Genomic DNA, 6,935 nt, shown 5'->3' with positions numbered 1-6,935 from the left:
CTGGGATGCTTTTTTATACCCTGACCTGTTGCCAATTAACTTTCAGGTGTTTTTTTTTTTAAGCATTATAGAACTTTACCTGCCTTTTGTTGCCCCCATCCCAACTTTTCTGGAATGTGTGGTTGGCATCAAACTCAAAATGAGCATATATTTTTTAAAAAATAATAAAATTTGGCAGTTTCAACATTTGATGTGTTGTCTTTGTACTATTTTCAATTAAATATAGGGTTTGCAAATCATTTAAACTGTCCATTGTGGTTTTATTTACATTTTGCACAACTTTTTTGGAAATGGTGTTGTACTTATTTGTTCATTTATTTACAAATAAATTGTTTTTTTGTGTTCATTTGAACAAATAAATGCTACTCAGTTGCATTTTGCAGTTCTGCAACCATCTGTAAAATTATTTTGAAAAATAAATTAACAAATGTGTGTACATGCCCAAAAAAAACAACAACAACAAAACACAAGCACCTCCGTCCAGTCATGCTGTGGATCAAGGATGCAGTTTTCTCTAAGCTGTGGGAGTGCACTAACAATAACAACTAGGTGGTGTGTCCATGTGCGTGCATGCTGGGACAGTTTTCATACCACTACACACTTCATCACTCTGTTCCTCATCCACCACCTCTCCCCTCCCTCCATCCATCCTTCCTCCACTGCAGCCAGCTCTCTCCCTGCGGCGCACACAGCAGATGCCGCACTCGTTTGCTCACGGGGTCTCCAATGCCCTTTCCTCCTCCCTCCTCCTCCTTCCATCCCTCATCTCACTCTCCCTCCATCCCTCAGCAGGACAAAGCCAGCCCTATCCCTCCCTCCAGCCGGCCTGGGCTAATTGCAGCCGCTATCTAACAGTGACAGGCTTAATCAAGTATGATGAGCTCACCTCTCTGTCTCTTTCTCTCTCTCTCTCTCTCTCTCTCTCTCTCCCCAAATGGAGAGCCCATCTCTATGTTTCTGAGGTCTACTGTCTTTATGGAAGCTCCTGTACAATGCCCTTCTGCCTAAATGCTCTGGAGTTCTACTGTGTTACGGCTACTAATGCTTCTGTATTAAACATACAACCTAGCTGGTTTACCACTTTGCATTGTTGTCATAAGTCTAGTATTGTTTTTCATACCTTTTCTAACTGTTCTAGGTTGGCTCCCCTCTTTGAACCACTGGGCTGAATACTTAAAGGATTGGCATTTTAATATTTGCTATTTTTGTTTGTTTTTGTCTGTTAATGCTACCAGAGCCAGTTCACTGAAAACATTTTGATTAGTACTGTTATTATTTTTAATGGCACGTGGAATATTAATGATTTGAAAGTGTTTCAGGTTGCTGTATGAAAAGATTTGGAAAGCTTTGGTGGAACTGTACAAAAGAGTTGAAATAGTTTACCGTCAAAGTAAGTTTTTTATGGCGAGTTGTTTGAAGCTTTGTTTTTGTTACTGACATTGCTTGAAGCTGACGATGGATGCTGTTGTGGATTTTTTTCTTTTAATTTTTTTTTTTTCAGAACATTTTCCTAAATTATGCCCAACTGAACTTATTTTCATTCTTTCTGTCATTTTTTCCTTCTTTCTTTGTCAGAGTCTGGTTGTATTCCTGTATCCATGTGCAATGCTGAGAGCAGGCAGATGAACTGAAGGACAGTGGTTTTGGATGCAGGCCGAAGGGCCTCTGAAAGTGAGCTGCTCCACAATGCCACCATTCAGCTGTTATACAGAGAGGTGGAGAGGGAGGCAAATTACAATAATCTCTGAAAGAGGGGGGTCAATGGCCTATGGGGTAATTTACTGTGAAGCCTTCACTTAGCTTCATGAAGAGGACCCACAGCAGATAAGAGCATGGAGCAACATCAGATGTTCACCTGAAGTGTCTGTACACAGTGTCCAATTCACCCCTCTCTTTTACCCAGAGCTCTACTACCCAGTCTGATACAGTAATGCACTTGGAGAGACCACAAAACAATACGTAAGCCTTCAGCCACCTGTAAGTGAAAGTGCACTTTAGCATTATGCAGTCTTCCTGGACCAAATGTACTGTATATCACAGTCAGGGCTATTGATACATTGTCTGGCTGCTTTATTGGAAATCACTACCTTATAGTTGGTGTTTCAATGATCTGTTTCTGCTCTTGTTAGTGTCAAGGCTCTGTTGACAATGACCACCCAAATGAGATCCGCTTAACAGCAGTTAGAAACTAACCAATAGTGAATAGGGCAGAGAGTGGCTGACAAACTGTGCATCAACAGATTCACCTAAATGTTTGGAGTCAATATTTTCAGCAATTTAAAACCAATTTGGTTTCAGATAAATGTCTAAAATGAATTTAGTTTGCTAGATTTGTGCAATTTCATAGCTTTCAAACAATTAGTAGCAAGCTGTAAGAAAATTTACATATGAATAGAGCTGTGATTTTAAAAAATGACTTAAACATTCACAATGTTTCATATTCAAAAAGTGGTGATCACATTGACAAAAAGTATTGTAAATACATGACTACATGAACTTCAAGCAGTAAAAACTCAACGTTTTAAACCAAAAGTAAATCTAAAAAAAAAAAAACTTTTTAATATGTAGTGTATAGGTATAAAATAACAAATCATTAACATAACAAGGGATTATTAACTTGGGATTTAAGTGGGACCTTGAGTACACTACAGTAGAGCAAAAAAGTATTTAGTCAACCACTGATTGTGCAAGTTCTCCTACTTAGAAAGATGAGAGAGGTCTGTAATTTTCATCATAGGTACACTTCAACTATGAGAGACAAAATGAGAAAAAAATCCAGGAAATCCCATTGTAGGATTTTTAAAGAATTTATTTGTAAATTATGGTGGAAAATAAGTATTTGGTCAATAACAAAAGTTCAACTCAATACTTTGTAACATAACCTTTGTTGGCAATGACAGAGGTCAAACGTTTCCTGTAAGTCTTCACCAGGTTTGCACACACTGTAGCTGGTATTTTGGCCCATTCCTCCTGCAGATCTCCTCTAGAGCAGTGATGTTTTGGGGCTGTCGCTGGGCAACACAGACAATTTCAATTCCCTCCACAAATTTTCTATGGGGTTGAGGTCTGGAGACTGGCTAGGCCACTCCAGGACCTTGAAATGCTTGTTACGGAGCCACTCCTTCGTTGCCCAAGTGGTGCGTTTGGGATCATTGTCATGCTGGAAGACCCAGACACGTTCCAACTTCAATGCTCTCACTGATGGAAAATCTCACGATACATGGCAGTTGTCCTGTCCCCTTTGCAGAAAAACAGCTCCAAAGCCTGAGGTTTCCACCTCCATGCTTCACAGTAGGTATGGTGTTCTTGGGATGCAACTCAGCATTCTTCTTCCTCCAAACATGACGAGTTGAGTTTTTACCAAAAAGTTCTATTTTGATTTCATCTGACCACATGATATTCTCCCAGTCCTCTTCTGGATCATCCATATGCTCTCTGGCAAACTTCAGATGGGCTTGGACATGTACTGGCTTAAGCAGGGGGACACGCCTGGCACTGCAGGATTTGAGTCCCTCTCAATGTAGTGTGTTACTGATGGTAGCCTTTGTTACTTTGGTCCCAGCTCTCTGCAGGTCATTCATCAGGTCCCTCCATATAGTTCTGGGATTATTGTTCACCGTTCTCATGATCATTTTGACCCCATGGGATGAAATCTTGCATGGACCCCAGATCGAGGGAGATTATCAATGGTCTTGTATGTCTTCCATTTTCTTACAATTGCTCCCACAGTTGATTTATTCACACCAACCTGTTTGCCTATTGTAGATTCACTCTTCCCAGCCTGGTGCAGGTCTACAATTTTCTTCCTGGTGTCCTTTGACAGCTCTTTGGTCTTGGACATGGTTGAGTTTGGAGTCTGACTGTTTGAGGCTGTGAACAGGTGTCTATTATACAGACAGTGAGGTCAAACAAGTGCCATTAATACAGGTAACGAGTGGAGGACAGAAGAGCTTCTTAAAGAAGAAGTTACAGGTCTATGAGAGCCAGAAATCTTGCTTGTTTGTGGGTGACCAAATAAATATTATCCACCATAATTTACAAATAAATTCTTTAAAAATCCTACAATGTGATTTCCTGGATTTTTTTCTCATTTTGTCTCTCATAGTTGGAGTGTACCTATGATGAAAATTACAGACCTCTCTCAGGAGAACTTGCACAATCAGTGGCTGACTAAATACTTTTTTGCCCCACTGTATTTCATGTACCACATGTGATGCAAATGACAGTAAAGCCTTATCTTATCTTATCTTATCTTATCTTATCTTATCTTATCTTATCTTATCTTATTCTAAACTTTTGAATGGTAGTGGCCAGAGAACTAAATCACAAGGTAAGAGTTTCTAATAAAGAGACATAATATGTTTACATGTCTATACAAGTCATGATGTGCTAAACTGGAAATTTACCAAGACTCAGAACACAGAAATTTAACCCCCCACCCTCAACAAACACACACACACACACACACACACACACACACACACACACACACACACACACACACATATGCGCCCACACAGCTGGTGTGGTAACTGTGGGATAGGGGGTTCAGTTTGGACATTTAATTCACTTCACTGAACTATTGCTTTAAGAGAAGTGAAGGAAATGCTTACCCTCAGACTAGCCTAATGGTGCAGAGAGTAACCTAAGCAATCACAGTCTGACAGCTTTACTTGCACTTTATGCACACACATTGACCCCCCTGGATGAGTGAGAGACAGGCTTGCAGGAACTTCACACAGTGTGCAGGTGGATGGTGCTGTTGCCACACTGTTGTGGAGCTGAGAGGGAAACAGAATGAGAGAGAAGGAGCTTTTTACTGGATCTTACTAAGCTTTTTTCAGTTCACAGTCCCAGTGAAGTGCATTAAAGTTTCAGTTTTTCAGTCTAAATTTGGAATTGCATATCCACCTGCCTTACAGTATGTTGTTACAGGCCATCGGTTGTCATGCATGATTTGTCAACCACTCATCCATAATTGGTCAGTGACTACAGGATCGTTGGGTACTGCCAACACACACACACACACACACACACACACAGGAGGAGACCCACGCAGACACGGGGAGAACATGCAAACTCCACACAGAAAGGACCCTGGTCGCCCGGCTGGGTAATCGAGCCCAGGCCCTTCTTGCTGTGAGGCGACAGAATTTTTAACAACCTGGTATTGGAACTAATATTTGTGCTGCATCCTACTTCATATACACTGCACAGATTTTTATTACATTACGTTATGACAGTCACAATGACTTGATTTATTTCTTTTGTTTTTCCATTTACCAGCGAGAGGAAGAGACGCTGCAGAAATGGTTCATAATGAAATGTAAATTTGATATTGAAATTAAGATGAGCCTTCATATACCACTTATCTCCTACTTCAGCTTTGAGACACTTCTCTACCCATACCTGTACCCCTCTCTCTCTCTCTCTCTCTCTCTCTCTCTTTTTTCTTTTTCCTCTATCTTTCTTTCCTTCCTTCTCTTTCTTTCTCTCTCCCCTCCCTTTCTTTCTTTCTCTCCCTCTCTCTCATTTTCTCTGTCTTTCTTTCCTTCCTTCTCTCTCTTTCTTTCTTTCTCTCCCTCTCTTTCTTTCTCTCCCTCTCTCCCTTTTTCTCTGTCTTTCTTTCCTTCCTTCTCTCTCTTTCTTTCTTTCTCTCTCCCTCTCTTTCTTTTTCTCCCTCATTCTCTCTTTCTCTCTCTCATTCTTTCTTTCCTTCTCTCTCTATTTCTCTCTCGCATGCGCTTTCCTTCTCTCTCTCTCTCTCTCTCTTCCTTTTTCTTTCTTTCTCTTTCTTTCTTTTTCTTTTTCTTTCTCTCTCTCTCTCCCTCTCTTTCTTTTTCTCTGTCTTTCTCCCCTTCCTTCTCTCTTTCTTTCTCTCTCTCCCTCTCTTTTTCTCCCTCATTTTCTCTCTCTCTCTTTCTCCCTCTCTCTCTTTCTTTCTTTCCTTCTCTCTCTTTCTCTCTCTTGCGAACTTTCCTCCTCTCTCTCTTTCTCTTTCTCCCTCTTTTTCTTTCTTTCTGCCTTTCTCATTCTGTCTTTCCTTTTCTCTCTCTCTTTCTTTCATTCTCTCTCTCCCTCTTTCTTTCCTTATTTCTCTCTCTCTCCCTCTCTTTCTTTCTTTCTCTCTCTCTTTCTTTCTTTTTTTCTTTCTTTCTTTCTCTCTCCCCTCTCTTTCTTTTTCTCCCTCCCTCTCTTTCATTCTCTCTCCCTCTTTCTTTCCTTATTTCTCTCTCTCCCTCTCTTTTCTTTCTCTCTTTCTTTCTCTCTCTCTTTCTTTCTTTCTCTCTTTTGCTTTCTTTCTTTCTTTTTCTTTCTCTCTCTCCCCTCTCTTTCTTTTTCTCCCTCCCTCTCTTTCATTCGCTCTCCCTCTTTCTTTCTTTATTTCTCTTTCTTTCTCTCTCTCCCCTCTTTCTTTCTTTCTCTCTATCTTTTTCTTTCCTTCCTTCTCTCTTTCTTCCTTTCTCTCTCTCCCTCTCTTTCATTCTCTCTCTTTTTCTCTCTCCCTCTTTCTTTCTTTATTTCTCTTTCTTTCTCTCTCTCTTTCTCTCTCTCTCTCCCTCTCTTTCTTTCTTTCTTTCTTTCTTTCTTTCTCTCTTTCTCTTTCTCTCTCTCCCCTCTTTCTTTCTTTTTCTCTCTTTCTCATTCTCTCCCTCCCTCTCTTTCTTTCTCTCTGTCTCTCATTCTTTCTTTCCTTCTCTATTTCTCTCTTGCTCTTTCATTCTCTCTCTCTTTCTCTCTCTCTCTTTTTCTTTCTTTCTGTCTTTCTTATTCTGTCTTTCCTTTTCACTCTCTCTCTGTTTTTCTTTCTTTCATTCTCTCTTTCTCTCTCTCCCTCTTTCTTTCTTTCTCTCTCCCTCTCTTTCTTTCTTTATCTCTCTTTCTTTCTCTCTCTCCCCTCTTTCTTTCTTTTTCTCTATCTTTTTCTTTAATTC

At 40.2% G+C, this 6,935-nt stretch overlaps 1 pseudogene; it reads right to left on the bottom strand.

Moving 5' to 3' along the window:
* Positions 1-1,571: 1,571 nt before the first annotated feature.
* On the bottom strand, positions 1,572-6,691 carry LOC119263077 (annotated as a pseudogene).
* Between the last annotated feature and the right edge of the window lie 244 nt (positions 6,692-6,935).

The sequence above is a fragment of the Pygocentrus nattereri genome, chromosome 3 (assembly GCF_015220715.1).
Source record: "Pygocentrus nattereri isolate fPygNat1 chromosome 3, fPygNat1.pri, whole genome shotgun sequence".
In the NCBI taxonomy this organism is placed as follows: Eukaryota; Metazoa; Chordata; class Actinopteri; order Characiformes; family Serrasalmidae; genus Pygocentrus; species Pygocentrus nattereri.
The sequence above is the reverse complement of the archived record's forward strand: the minus strand, read 5'-3'. Positions and strand labels throughout refer to the sequence as shown.